The 13,828-nt window shown below is 52.2% G+C and overlaps 1 long non-coding RNA gene across 1 annotated transcript; it reads right to left on the bottom strand.

Moving 5' to 3' along the window:
- Positions 1-3,004: 3,004 nt before the first annotated feature.
- LOC126514372 (uncharacterized) lies at positions 3,005-7,750 on the bottom strand. The gene is made up of 3 exons (XR_007595557.1): positions 7,637-7,750; positions 6,603-6,833; positions 3,005-3,943 (listed from the first exon to the last, which is right to left on the bottom strand). It is a non-coding gene; the product is annotated as an uncharacterized lncRNA (long non-coding RNA).
- Positions 7,751-13,828: the final 6,078 nt, after the last annotated feature.

Raw genomic sequence — 13,828 nt, 5'->3', positions numbered from 1 at the left:
AGAACTTGCCTTGTGAGCTGGAGACAGAACATGCAATCGGCCCCATTGTACATTTTAGAGGTCATGAGGCCTGTGGCTCTGAAGGCTCACTCACTTATTTATTTATTTATTTATTTATTTATTTATTTATTTATTTATTATGTACACAATATTTTGTCTGTGTGTATGCCTGCAGGCCAGAAGAAGGCACCAGACCTCATTACAGATGGTTGTGAGCCACCATGTGGTTGCTGGGAATTGAACTCAGGACGTTTGGAAGAGCAGGCAATGCTCTTAACAGCTGAGCCATCTCTCCAGCCCTGTAGGGTCACTCTTTAACTGATACAATGTCTATCTCTTGGAGCCCACTGGAGCCTGGGTAGGGACAGGTGGCATTTCCACCTCTGGGCCTTCTGCCAGGTTGCAGACCTGGCACCCAGCAGGAGCTTGGAGAATGTGAATTACAAAGACAGACTGATGGGGGCTGGAGATTGTGACTCAGTTGGTGGAGGGTTTACCAATATGCATGATGCCCTGGATTCTGTCCCTACCTAGCACTGCAGAAACTAGGCATGCTGATGGATGCCTCTAATCTCAGTGCAGGATCCTCAGGTACACATCGAGTCTGGGGCCAGCCTGGGCTAAATGAGACCCAGTCTTAGAATTTTTTTAAATAGATAAAAATTAAAACAGAAAACAGAATGAAGGCAAAAAATGGACCAATGCTAACCGCTCTGTCCCAGGCCATAGAGAAAACACCCAAACAGATGTTTTCTTATTTGGTCTTCGCTGTTGTTTGTTTTTGAGAAAAAAATCTCTCTAGTAGTCCAATGGGCCTCACACCCACAGCCATCCTCCTGCCTCTGCCTCCGGAGTGCTCAGACAACAAGCAGGGGCCGCCACTCTTAAGCCCTGTGCTTCCTTACTCAATCCTCACTTTACGGTCAGGGAAACCGAGGCACACAACAGCCCGTGTACTCACGACAGGACTGGGATGACCGTAAATTCAGGAGACAAAGAGGCAGAGACACCCTCCCCAAAGAGAATAAATTTGCCCACTGGAGAGAAAAGTCCCGGGGAGACTTCAGAGCATACTCAGGCAGCCAGCAAGTGAGGTGCCACACAGCAAGATGCACCCACTGCCTGGTGGCAGCCTTCTGGGTGTGGCATGGCCATCGTGGTCTTGACACACGCAGAGCAGCTGGGATAGCCTGCACCAAGATGACTAACAACGCTCTTTGTCCTTTCCACGGGACTCTAGCCACTGCTACCTCCTACGCCAGCTGTACATGGCCTTGGGGTGCAAGGCGATGTATGAGGTGGAAGGTTAACTTGGGTTTCGGATTCTGGGTCGTTTTCTGTGGGTTGTCTCCCATGCTGGGGGTACGGAGGTTTTTGGTGAAGTAGATGCCTCTGAATGGTCTGCTGACCTGAAAATGACCCCGATAAACTCACTGGTTCACCATGGCACACTCGGGTAGACTTACTTCTTTGGTCTTCTCGGTGCCCCTACCCTCTGGGGCAGATGTGTGTAGATGTGTGTGTGCATGCATGTGTGTGCTTGTGTGTACTTGTGTGCACATGCGTGTGTGTGTGTGTGTGTGTTTCCCTGGGGAAAGTCACTTCACTTTGGATTAAAGAGGCAGGAGAGAGGATAAGAGAAGAAGGCTTATGGAGTGGACAGACCCTGGATATCAGCTACTGGGCAAAGACCTTCAATGGCTTCTTGGGTGACAGAGCCAGAAGGGCACAGGCATGCTGGAGAGCCTAGCAGGTCCCCCCTAGCTGTGCTCAGCTAGAGCAAAGGAACTAGCACTCACAGAGAACTGGGGAGCCAGGCTGACCTTGCTCCCTTGGCGGGGCCAGACCAAGGCCTGTCAAGGGCATCTCAAGGGCAACAGGGCCCTGCGGTCTCAAGTTCATGCTGCCCGTCTGCAGAGATAATTTGCTCATCTGAACTTTCTTCTGTTCTGCCCTTCCCGTTCCCCGCTCTGCTGTCTAGGCCTACATCACAGTCTCCAGCCCCAGTTCCCTAGCACTTCCCGAGTCTGAGGTCAGACATCTGCTTCCATGGAACACACAGCCGCACTGGATAGGGAGTGCCTCAGACAGGGCTTGTCTCCCGCAGCATCCTCTGAGTACAGGAATTCATGCACAGTAAGTCTGCAAGCCGCTGCCAGCAGGAGCTCAGCGACAGGGAGCTGAGCCCAGAGTCCGTGGAGAAGCTCAGAGTGGCCATCCCAGCTGCCGTCTAAGCACCAATGACCAGGCCCTGCATCCCTTCCCAACCGGCCACCTGTGCCCTAAAACCCTGACTGCCAAGAAGACAGCCACTCCGAGTGTAAAGAATTGAGCAAGCCCCCAGAACTCCCGCACGCAGCCCAGCATGCTGGTGGCTGTCCTTGCTCAGAGGAAGACAGAGGCAGTTTCCTTTCTTGTTATCACCAACAGAGTCATCTACCTGCATCTGCCTTCAGAGGGCTGGAATTAAAGGCTTGTGCCACCACCACCTGGCTGCTGACAGAATTGCTAAGACGGCAAAGTAAGAGCCAATAGGGGTCCATGAAGCGACCTTGAGGGTGGTGGAATGCCTGGTTCTTATCTGATTGGTTGTGTATGTGGTGGTGTGTATGTCTGCACACAGGTGCATGTGTGCACATTTGTGGAGGCCAGAGGTTGATGTCGGGTGACTTTGTCTCTTACGCTCCACCTTATCTGGAGGCCCAGGGTCTCTCGCTGAACCTGGAGCTTATCAATTCAGCCAGGCTGACTGGTCAGCAAGCTCCAGTGATCCTCTACCTCTCTCTCCCCAGGGTTGGGGTGATAGACACATGTTACTACCACTTAAATTTTTACATGAGTTTGGGGATCCATGCTCAGGGCTTCATGCAGGCACTTCACTGACAATCATCTTCTCAGCTTCTTGATTTTTTTTTAATTAAAAAAAATTATTTTACATGTAGAAGCATTTTGCCTACATGTATAGTAAGTGTACCACACGCATGCCTGGTGCTTGCGGATACCAGGAGAGGGCGTCATATGCCCTGCAAACTGGAGTTACAGACAGCTATGAGCTCCCACATGGGTGCTGGGAACTGAGACCGGGTCCTCTGCAAGAGCAACTGTTACTCTCAGCCACTGAGTCCTCTCTCCAGTCCCAGTGGTTTGGTTTTCTGAGACAGGATCTTAATAGGCACCCAGTCTGGTCTCAAAACCTACAGCCACATAAGCTGTCTGGTGTCACCGTAATAGCACCCGCGGCTCAGGTGCTGCTGGGAGCTGAACCCTCTCAGCTGCGCACAGGTGGGCAGGAGGCCAGCATGAGGATGACCTTGTCATCAGAGTCCCTCAAGGGACAGAAGTTACTGGATAGAGAGACGCTGTGGCCTAGCCAGGGAAGATGGTTGGTCAGAGCCCAAGTCTTGGGCCAGGATGGGGAAACTGAGGCTCTGAGGGAGGTGAAGGTGAGGCCAGGACATTGAATACCCTCATACTGGGCATCTCATTGTGGGCACCTTCCTTATGGGGAGCGAGGTTTTCTGTAAGGCACGAGGCGGTGGTGAGAAGGCTGGCCAAAGTTTCCCGGGGAAGAGGAAGTCCAGGAACCAAAGTCCTGAGTCAGTGTGGACCCCGAGAACTGCAGGAGCAACCCCACAGCAGTGCTGACAGCGGTTGGGTTATGCCGTGGGATAAACTGTGCCCTCCAAAAGACATATTGGGATCCTAGCCCAGGTGCCTACGGATGTGATCTTATTTGGAAACAGGTCCTTTGCAGGTGCTGTCACAGTTGACCGGGGTGGAATACGGCTGGAGTTCTCACTCAAAGAGGACACGTGGCCAGGCAGTGGTGGCATGTGTCTTTAATCCCAGCACCCTGGAGGCAGAGGCAGGTGGATCTCTGTGAGTTTGAAGCCAATCTGGTCTACAGAGCGAGTTCCAGGAAGTCCAGGGCTACAGAGAAATCCTGTCTCAGGAAAAAGAAAAAAAGACATGTGGGCACAGATGTGGAAAACCCAGTGGGCCAAGATGCCCAAAGACCAGGGAGCATATCTGCCAATCTAGATTAGCCAGACTGCCAGGAACACCGGAGGGAGGGAGGGAGGAAGGGCTGAAAAGACAGCATGGACAGAGAACTGCCCTGATGCTTCTGTAGCCACGCAGCCTCCCAAACAGAGACGGAGCCACCAATAAGACCTCAATGCTTCTTGCAGTTTCTCAGATCAACCAGCAACCCCCAGGCAGGTGGGGCTGGGGCCACAGGCCTGCAGCCGCTGCCCTGAGTGTCCTGTCCTCTTTGCGCTCCTCATCCTGTACTGAGCCACGTATCTGGGGCTTCTGCCAGAGGCATGGGCTCTATACAGGCCCAGAGAGAGGAAGAAGAGTAGGACCGCCCTGGGGAGGGGGGGCTGCAGCCCAAGCCTGGTGATGCACAGCCCTGGCCTTGCCCTGCCCAGACCCCTCCTCTGCCTCTGTTTTTTATTCTCTTTTTCCAGATCAGTAGGCTCCTTAACACGCCTATTTACTGCAGACATTAGCTGTACCTGCCGAGGACCCGCCTCTGCTGGAATCCTAACGGTGACACCTCCGCCCTCCAGGGGCAGCATGTGGCATGCTGGCCGAGGAGCTAGCACTGCACCGAGTCAGTGGGGGACCCCAGAGCCTAAAGCCACAGGGTCCTGGGGGAAGGGTGCTGAATGCATCTTGCTGTCCAATGCTGGGGTCCTGTGTGCCCGGAAACAGGACCCCCGCCCCCTTGTACTGAGCTCCACCCCACCCTCACCGCACCCCTGCTTCCCTCAAGGGTAGCCTTGGCAGGTCACAGTCATCATGACAAATAGGATCTGATGTGTTCTTTTTAAAATCCCTTTTAGTTAGTATTCAGAGTGATGGGTCTCTTCTGTTTTAAAACTTGGTCTTGGCCAGGTGGTGGTGGTGGCACCCGGGAGGCAGAGGCAAGCGGATCTCTCGAGTTCAAGGCCAGCCTGGTCTACAGAGCAAGTTCCGGACAGCTAAGGCTATACAGAGAAACCCTGTCTCGGAAAAAAAAAAACCAAACAAAACAAAACAAAAAACCAACTTGGTTTCATGTAGCCCAGGTTGGCCTAAAGGCCTAAAATGCATTTGGTTTTGTTTTGAGAAATGCTCACATCTATCTGGGGGGGGGGGGTCTTTAATTCCCCGCGTACCCAAGAGTGACCTTCAGGTCCTGACTCTCCAGCCTCCACCTCTTCAATGTTGGGATTACAGGTGTGTGCCACCACACCTGGTTTAAGCAATGCTGGGAACTGTGCTCAGAGTTTCATGCAAGCTAAGCCAGCCCCAGACGGGCTGAGCTACAGCCCCAGTTCCAGTGGTTTTGTGAGTCTCATGCATGCATAGCCTTGTGAGTCTCATATCACCCATTGACTTTCTTGTCCACCCCCACGTCTCCCTGGGAACCAATTTAATTTAATGTATTTGCCCAAACCCATCCCAGAGTGGGGAGAGAAACAGCTGATTTCCCAGCTGACCTTCACCCCAGTTACTCGGGTGGGGTCGGAGCCTGAGGGTTCTTCCAGGATATCTCTCTCTCTCTCTCTCTCTCTCTCTCTCTCTCTCTCTCTCTCTCTCTCTCTCTCTCTCAGATGAAGCTGGGGCTAGGGCCAGGGGAGCAGGGATTGGAGTCTACTTTTGCTCTTGGCAGGCTTCTCCTCCACAGAGTCGCTTGCAGGTGATAAAAGATACAAGGTGGGAGAGAGCAAGGCTTTCTCCTGGAAGCCCCCGTTTGAAGCTGCGGGCCCTCCCAAAGCAGCTCCGGCTGCCGCTGGCACACCAGCACAGCCCCGCCCCGCCCCCACAGACAGCATTTTGTTGTTCTCACGGCTGAAACAGAAAAATCAGATGGAAAGATGATCCGCGGCCAGGAGTGTTTCCAAGGAGTCCTGCTCAAGGGAGCCTTAAAGGAGCCGGCAAATGTATGACTGAGAACCAGGAGAGGGCTGCCAGGGCCAGGCCCAAGGACCTCTGGTGCCAGGCAGGGTGGGGAGGGCCTCATCTGGGGCCAAGCTGGCTTGGGCACCATGTCCAGGAGAGGGAAGCACTTTGGAGTCTCTGGAAGGAGATGGAACCCGGGGATGGGAGGGAGGCCAGCAGCGGTGAGTGCTAGGTTCACTTATGCACTGGAGGAAAATTAGAGTGAGTCTTTCAGATTCGGAATGTAGCCTAGTTCTGTAGAGCACTTGCCTAGCATGCAGGAAGCTCAAGACATCACCCCAGCACTGCATAAACCCGGCATGGGAGAGGATCCCTGCAATCCCAGTACTAGAGAGATGGAGGCAGGAGGATCAGGAGTTCAAGGTCATCCTCAGCTACAGAGCAAGTATGACCAGTCTAGGCTACATGAGACCCTGTCTCAAAAATCAACAACAACAGCTTAGATCCCAAATGAGACACGTGGAGGGAGTGCCTCATAGGGGGCAGCCACAAGATTGATAGGTAGACAAAGGCAGTGAGAGCTGGACACAAACCCCCCAAAATGTCCTTCCCTGGACAGTCTGGCAGTGGGAGGGGACCTAACTATTTTTGGTTCTCATAGCCCTCATAAGGACAAGAAATGAAGGGTCTCAGGGGCTGGGTGTACGCACCTGGTCTTGGGCAGGCTCCTGACAAGATGTCAGGTGATCCTCTTTTTCTTTTGGCCCTGGTAGTAGTTGTCTTGAGCAGCAGATTTTAAGTCTCATGCCAACTGGCTCAGCCTCAAGGAAAAGTTGAACCAAAGGCGGTGTCCTCCAGGTGACCCTCTCAAGTGCCGCAATGCCACTACTGGCCAGCAGGGGGAGACAAAACACAAAGTTTCCTTTCTCCAGATGCCAGACCTGCAGGTGAGTAGGACAGTTTCCCAAATGTGGTTTACTCTGGAAACCTGAGAATTTTGGGGGTGGGGAGTCGGAGTGAGGGTCGGGAGACGGGTTGGAGAGAGTTGAGATAGTGTCTCTCTCTATATAGACCAGGCTGGGCTTGAACTCAGAGATCCACCAGCCTCTGAGGTCACAGGTTGTGTGCAATCATGCCCCATCTCGCCTAAGGATTCATTCCCAGATCCTCAGGTGAGGTTTTATACCCCCTGCTTGTGGAATGTCCCTTCCCAGCATCCACCCCAGAGGTTCTGTGGCACTGTCTGATCTCAGGACCCAGAGAGTCAGTCTCCGGGTCCAGCTGCATTGCTGGCCTGAAGGACCACACGGAGTTCTGCATAGCCAGTTCCCAATGGACAGCCTAACCCGGCTTCTCTCCAGTCCTTTAAATCCCACACTGGGAATGAAAGGAAGCTGTGGTCCCGTTGCAGAGTCCTCAGAAGGGCTGTGAGAGAGGACCATAGGTCAGTGCCTCTACCTTTGTGTCGGGACTGAGTACTTCTGGACCCAGCACCAAGGGCCTTGCCCCTCAGCTTTGCTAGTGCTTAACACCAGTGCCAGCCTCAGCCTGGCACATGCCCTCTGCATCCTGTCTACCTCTACCTCCTGACTCCGGCCTGGCTGGTGGTGCTTGGGACTAGATGTATGTGGTGACAATTCTGAGTGGGCTAAGAGGACCTGAAGAAAGGCTGGTGGCGGCTGAGCCTGTGCTGTGGGGTGTGGACTGCTTGGTGTTCCTATGAGCGCACCCTCCTGATACCCACCTGGTCAGCGCAGTCACTGTGTCCCAGTCAGGCCTGGTGGATCCTAGGTGTCCTGGGCCTCCCACAGCCTCAGCCTCGGGCCCTCCACCTGCCCAGGGTAGGGCATGAGGTTTGTCTCCCCCCCCCCCCCCCGCCCCCGAGAGCCTCTGGGGTGATTATGTGCCTGGTTGCTCCCCCTCCACCCTTATCTCTGCTACTTGCTGCGTGCCGCCGCCCTCCTGGCTAGACCGGGTCCCTGCTCCTTTGTCCTTTGGACTGGGGTGGAGACAGGCTTCTCTCTGGTACAAAAGAGGGTGGGATGGGGCTCAGGGAGGGAAAGGGAGGGTAAACCCAACTTGGCCGGGTCACTAGCCAAAGGTCTGGCGAGGGGCGCATGTTCTAAGAAGGGTGCAGTGGACGCAGGAAGCTCCTTCAGTGCAAATACTTAGGCCCGGTTCCTCAGATCCAGATGGTAGAGGGAACTTCAGGGAGACATTGTTCCTCCCGGAAAGGGACACCAGCTCACACCTCGGTGACCAGGGACCTGTGGCTCCAGGCAGACATCTGAGTGTGTCATGTTCTCACAGCTGCATCTCCGCCTCTTTCTCTGTCCGGGACCACAGGTTTGCACGTGGTGGCTGTGGTTTTGGGTGGTCAAGTTCTGTGATGGCGGCTGCCATGTTGGGTCGGCTGCTGTGTGCAGCCCTGGGCTCCTCCGAAGACAGACACAGGACTCACCCATGGCAGGCAAGGTGATGTGTGCCCTCGTGGTGTCATTTTCTGCTGGAGACTCCACGGACCACTGACCGAGTCATCGAAGGGAACTGACAAGCGGGGGCGGGCAGGATCATCCGTGGCTGCCTTGACTTGTACCTAATGGTGTCATGGCTGCTCCATGGTGGCTGGCTGCTCTGGGTATATGGGCCAGATGAGGACGATAGGAGACAGGATCAGAATTTAGATTGGATTCTGGATCCCTGGAGGACATGCTCCCCGCATCTCCCCTCAGCCCAGAAAGCTTCCTGGACTCTCAGCCTCCGTCCTTCTGCCACTGCGGGTTCCTAGTATCCCAGCCATCTTTCGGGGGACTCTGGGTACAATTCTATGATGTTTGGTGTTCGTCTTCCCTGAAGAAGTTAAGCTGAGGGTGACATTTGCCCACGTTGCCAGCAAAAGGAGGGGCTTGGTGGCGGTTTCTGCCCCAGGCACTCCACTTCATAACACTGGGCGAGCATGGAGCTGTGAAATTTGATTTTGCTCCTCAGAACAGAACAGAGGTGTGCAATTTCATTCTGAGGATTATGACAAAGCCACTTGTTCAGAGGCTTAATAGAAACTTCTTTAATGTCTCTGGCAATAATAAAATCCCCGAGTTCTCACTGGTGTGGGCATTCGTCTCCCTGAAGGACTGTGTTGGAGCCCAGGTGGGCAGGCCCACACCTACCATAGAGGGGGCCTGTCTTCAGAGGAGACGGAGGGAAGCCAGGGGGGACAAAGAGCAAGCCTTGTGGGCTGGGCTAACCCAAGTCTCTCTCCCCAGGTGAAGGCCATTCACATTTACCCAAGGTGCCTCTTCAAATCCAAGGCCTCCTCTGACTGGATGTGGTAGCATGGGCCTGGGAGCCTAGGACTCTGGCTAGCTTAGGCTATGAAACACTGTCTCAATTTTTAAAACTGAAGAGTCTACTTGCTTCATCAACATACACACTAAACTTGGAAAGACGCTGAGATTAGCTGCGCCTGTACAGGGAAGAAATGCAAATCCATGAAGTGTTCTACATTTTGTGTGGTGTGTGGCATATGTGCGTTTGTATCTGGGGGTGTCCATGCATGTGGAGGCCTGCTCTATCACCCCTCACCCCCTCCTTATTTTCTGAGTCTGGAGCTAGGCTAGTGGCTGACAAGTCCCAGTGATCCTCTGGTCTGCCTCTCCCAGTGTTGGGGTTTTAGTTATGTGTGTGTCTACAGATGACTTTTTACATAGGTGCTGAGGATTTGAACTCAGATCCTTGTGTTTGCACAACAGGCATCTTTACCCAATGAACCATCTCCCAGTCCTAAATGTTACTTTAAGAAGGAAGGGGGGCTGGAGACATGGCTCAGAGGTTAAGAGCATTGCCTGCTCTTCCAAAGGTCCTGAGTTCAATTCCCGGCAACCACATGGTGGCTCACAACCATCTGTAATGGGGTCTGGTGCCCTCTCCTGGCCTGCAGGCATATGCACAGACAGAATATTGTATACATAATAAATAAATAGATATTTTAAAAATAAGAAGGAAGGAAGGAAGGAAGGAAGGAAGGAAGGAAGGAAGGAAGGAAGGAAGGCACGTAGCAGTGGCACATGCCTTTAATCTCAGCACTCAGGAGGCAGAGGTAGAAGGCTCTCTATGAATTTAAGGCCAGCCTGATCTATACAGTGAATTCTAGGCCATTCAAAGCTATAGTGAGACCCCATATTAAAAATAAATAAATAAATCAAGTCAGATGGTGGTGGCACAGGCCTTTAATCCCAGCACTAGGAGGCAGAGGCAGGCAAAACTCTGTGCGTTTGGGGCTAGCCTGGTCTACAAAGCAAGTTTCAGGAAAGCCAGAGCTGTTATACAGAGAAACACTGTTTCAAAACAAACAAACAAAACCAACCAAGCAATCCTCTGATCAATAAATAAAGTTAAAAAGAAGGGCTAGGGCGATAAATCAGTGGGTAGAGAGCTTGCCGCACAAGCATGAAGATCCCAGTTCCATCCCCAGATCCTGTAAAAAGGTAGGGTGTGGTGGGACACAGTTGGAACCCTAATGCAGGGGAGGCAGAGGCAGGCGGAACCCTGGGACTCGTGGACCTGCCATCTGGCTTAGTTAGTGAGTTCCAGGTCAGTAGAGACCTTGTCTAAAAAAAATACAAGGGGAGCCGGGTGGTGGTGGTGCACGCCTTTAATCCCAGCACTCGGGAGGCAGAGGGAGGCGGATCTCTGTGAGTTCGAGACCAGCCTGGTCTACAAGAGCTAGTTCCAGGACAGGCTCCAAAACCACAGAGAAACCCTGTCTCGAAAAACCAANAAAAAAAAAAAAAAAAAAAAAAAAAAAAAAAAAAAAAAAAAAAACACCAAGGGGGATGGCTGCTGAGGCGTCGCGACCTCTGGCCTCTGCATACACATGCATGCATAAAGACATGCACATACCTGTACATAAAGAAGAAACCTGACAGACGTGCACTACCACTGTCTAACTACCCATGATGTCAGGAGACAAAGCTGCCCCCTCTAACCATCCAGGCAAAAAACAGCTGCAAGGTGACTTCAGGCTAGTCCTCGAGGTTCAGGGAGCCTTGGGGAGGACTGGCAGGCCCATACCGCATCCACTCCCCCCCCCCCCACGCATCTACAAACACACACACACACACACACACCTACACGCACACACCTACACCCATGCCACCCACACACCCACACACTTACACCCACCTACACACACACCTACAAACACCCACCCATCCACACCCACCCACCTACACACACAAACACACCTACACACACCTATAAACACCCACACTCCCCCACACATCTACACACACGCACATGGTACAATGTACCACCAGAAGTCATCGGTTGGGTGGTATCCACAGCAGATGAGAAATTACAACCGGCCTGTGATTTACAGAGGATGTAAAATACTACTCAACACAGGGAGTTCTTTTGAGTAAGGATTTTATAGTTTCTATAAAAATGATGCACACCTGTTATAAAATATAATTGTGAAAATTCCAGGACGGAACCAAGTATCCTCCAACTCCAGCCCCGGAGCCTTTGATGCTGCTATGCTGTGTGCCCTGCATCTCCGCAGAGATGGACAGGCAGAGGAGCAGTCACGGATGGAGCCACCATGACACGCCAATGTCGGGGAATGTCATGTGAAGGCGTGTTACTTTAGTTTATGTTGTTTCGCTTAACTCTGTGAAGTTGTGTTACTTTGCCTGTCTAGAACACCCGATGGTCTAATAAAGATCTGAATGGCCAATAATGAGGCAGGAGAAAGGATGGGTGGGGTGGGCAGGCAGAGAGAACATACAGAAGAAATCTGGAGGGAAGAAGTAGCCAGAGAAGGAGGAGGACTTCGGAGCCTAGCCATCCAGTTGCACAGCAATCCATGGAGTAAGAGTAAGATTTACAGAAGTAAGAGAATGGGAAAAGGCCAGAGGCAAAGGTAGATGGGGTAATATAAGCTAAGGAAAGTTGGCAAGAGCCAAGTTACGGCCAAGCATTTCTAATTAAGAATAAGCCTCTGTATGATTTATTTGGGAGCTGGGTGGTGGGCCCCCCCAAACCATCAGACTACTACACATCGGAATGTTCACACTCAGCTGCTCTTGACTGTTAGGTACACCGCTGTTCATTTTGTCGTTTGCCTTCAGGATGCACCAAAGACTTGGGAGACAACAGAACTCTGGATGGTGCAGGTATGGCAATATATGCCTGAATCCCAGCACTTGGGAGACTGAACCAGAGTTCAAGCCCAGCTTGAGTGAGAGCCTCTCTCAGATAAACAAAAGGGCCAAGGAGATGGCTCAGTTATCAGAGTGCTTGCCATGCAGGCATGAGGACCTGTGTTGGATCCCAGAACCCTATTAAAACAAACAAGCTGGGTAGTGGTGGCGTACGCTTTTAATCCCAGCACTTGGGAGGCAGAGGCAGGAGGATCTCTGTGAGCTCGAGGCCAATCTGGTCTACAGAGTGAGTTCCAGGACAGTTCCAAAACTACCCAGAGAAATCTTGTCTCAAAAAACCAAAAGAAAAAAAAAAAAACAAAAATCAAACAAACACAAAACTGGGCATCTTTGCATATATGTCTGTAACTGTAGACCTGCAGGAGCTGGAGACGGGAATCACTGGGGTTTACTGGCCACCAATCTAGTCTTTTAGTGAAAGCCTGTCTCAAGGGAGAAAGGCGGAGACTAATGAGGCAAGACACCGGATGTCTTCCTCTGGCCTCTACATACATGAATACAGGCACATGCACACGCATGCACACGCACACACACAGGTGGATGTGAGGAGCAACACTATTGTCGTCCTCTGACCTTCACGTGAACCCATGTGCACACGGGCACACACACACACACACACGTCAGAAGGACACTGTATGACCTCACAACAGAATTAACGCTGGTGTCATAAGACAGCCAAGTCCCCAGCATTCAAACCTCTCCCAGGGCCCCTTCTGGACAAGACGCACAGGACCAGGCTCTTCACGTCCCTTCTGCTCAGCCCTAGAGAGTTGTTCGATTCCTTTCCCTCGGCAGGATGAGTGTAGACAGGGGTCTGCTTCCTTGAGCTCAGACTCTGAGTACTTCGGGGGCAAGTCAGTCCAAGAGAGATGCTATGTCTTCCGTGTGTCTAATGTCCGAGGATGACCATGTGGCCAAGTGATGTCCCTTTATTATTTTGTTTTCCGAGACAGGGTTTCTCTGTGTAGCCCTGGCTATCCTAGAACATTTTCTGTAGACCAGGCTGGCCACAAACTCAGAGCTCTCGAGTGCGGTGCTGAGGTTAAAAGCGTGTGCCAACACAGCCTGGCAATGTCCCTTCATACTGCCCACTGCCCTTGGTGCCCGCCTGGAGCAGAGATTTCTAGAAGACTTCAGACATCACCGTTTGCTGCTAACTTTGGTGACTTCTTGTCTGCGGCACCAACTCTATCACATTTGTTAGGCTGTTTTTTGTTTGTTTGTTTCCTATACTAGTCAGAACTAAGGAGGGCCCAATGTAACCGGTCCCTTTACCAAATAAGGATGCTGTCTGTTGGCTTGCACTGTGAGCATGCTTTCCTGCTCGGTTTGTCTGAGGCAGCCACTGTGGAGCCTCCTGCACTCTACAGCAGCTCTCTGCATTCTGCAGATACTCAGGCTCCCTTGCCCGTTCCCTGCCTTGGCCAGGACCCTGGTTCTTTTGCTGAGACACTAGTATTAGGACACAGACATGGGACATCATGGTTTCCAAGTCCAGGAAATACTGTGTGTACCTGAATGTATGCACATGCCTACCCACCCACTCAGCAGCCTCCCACTTAGAGACCAGGTCTCACGTGGCTTATGCTGGCCTTGAACTTCGTGGATGACCTTGAATTTTTGACCTTCTTGCCTTTGCTTTCCTAGTGCTAGAATTGCGGCCACGTACCATGCCTGTTTATGTGATGTTGGGGACGGAAGGCAAGCCTTCGTGC

Source organism: Alexandromys fortis, unplaced genomic scaffold, assembly GCF_014885135.2.
Source record: "Alexandromys fortis isolate MF-2015 unplaced genomic scaffold, M_Fortis_MF-2015_v1.1 scaffold_144, whole genome shotgun sequence".
Lineage (NCBI taxonomy): Eukaryota > Metazoa > Chordata > Mammalia > Rodentia > Cricetidae > Alexandromys > Alexandromys fortis.
The sequence above is the reverse complement of the archived record's forward strand: the minus strand, read 5'-3'. Positions and strand labels throughout refer to the sequence as shown.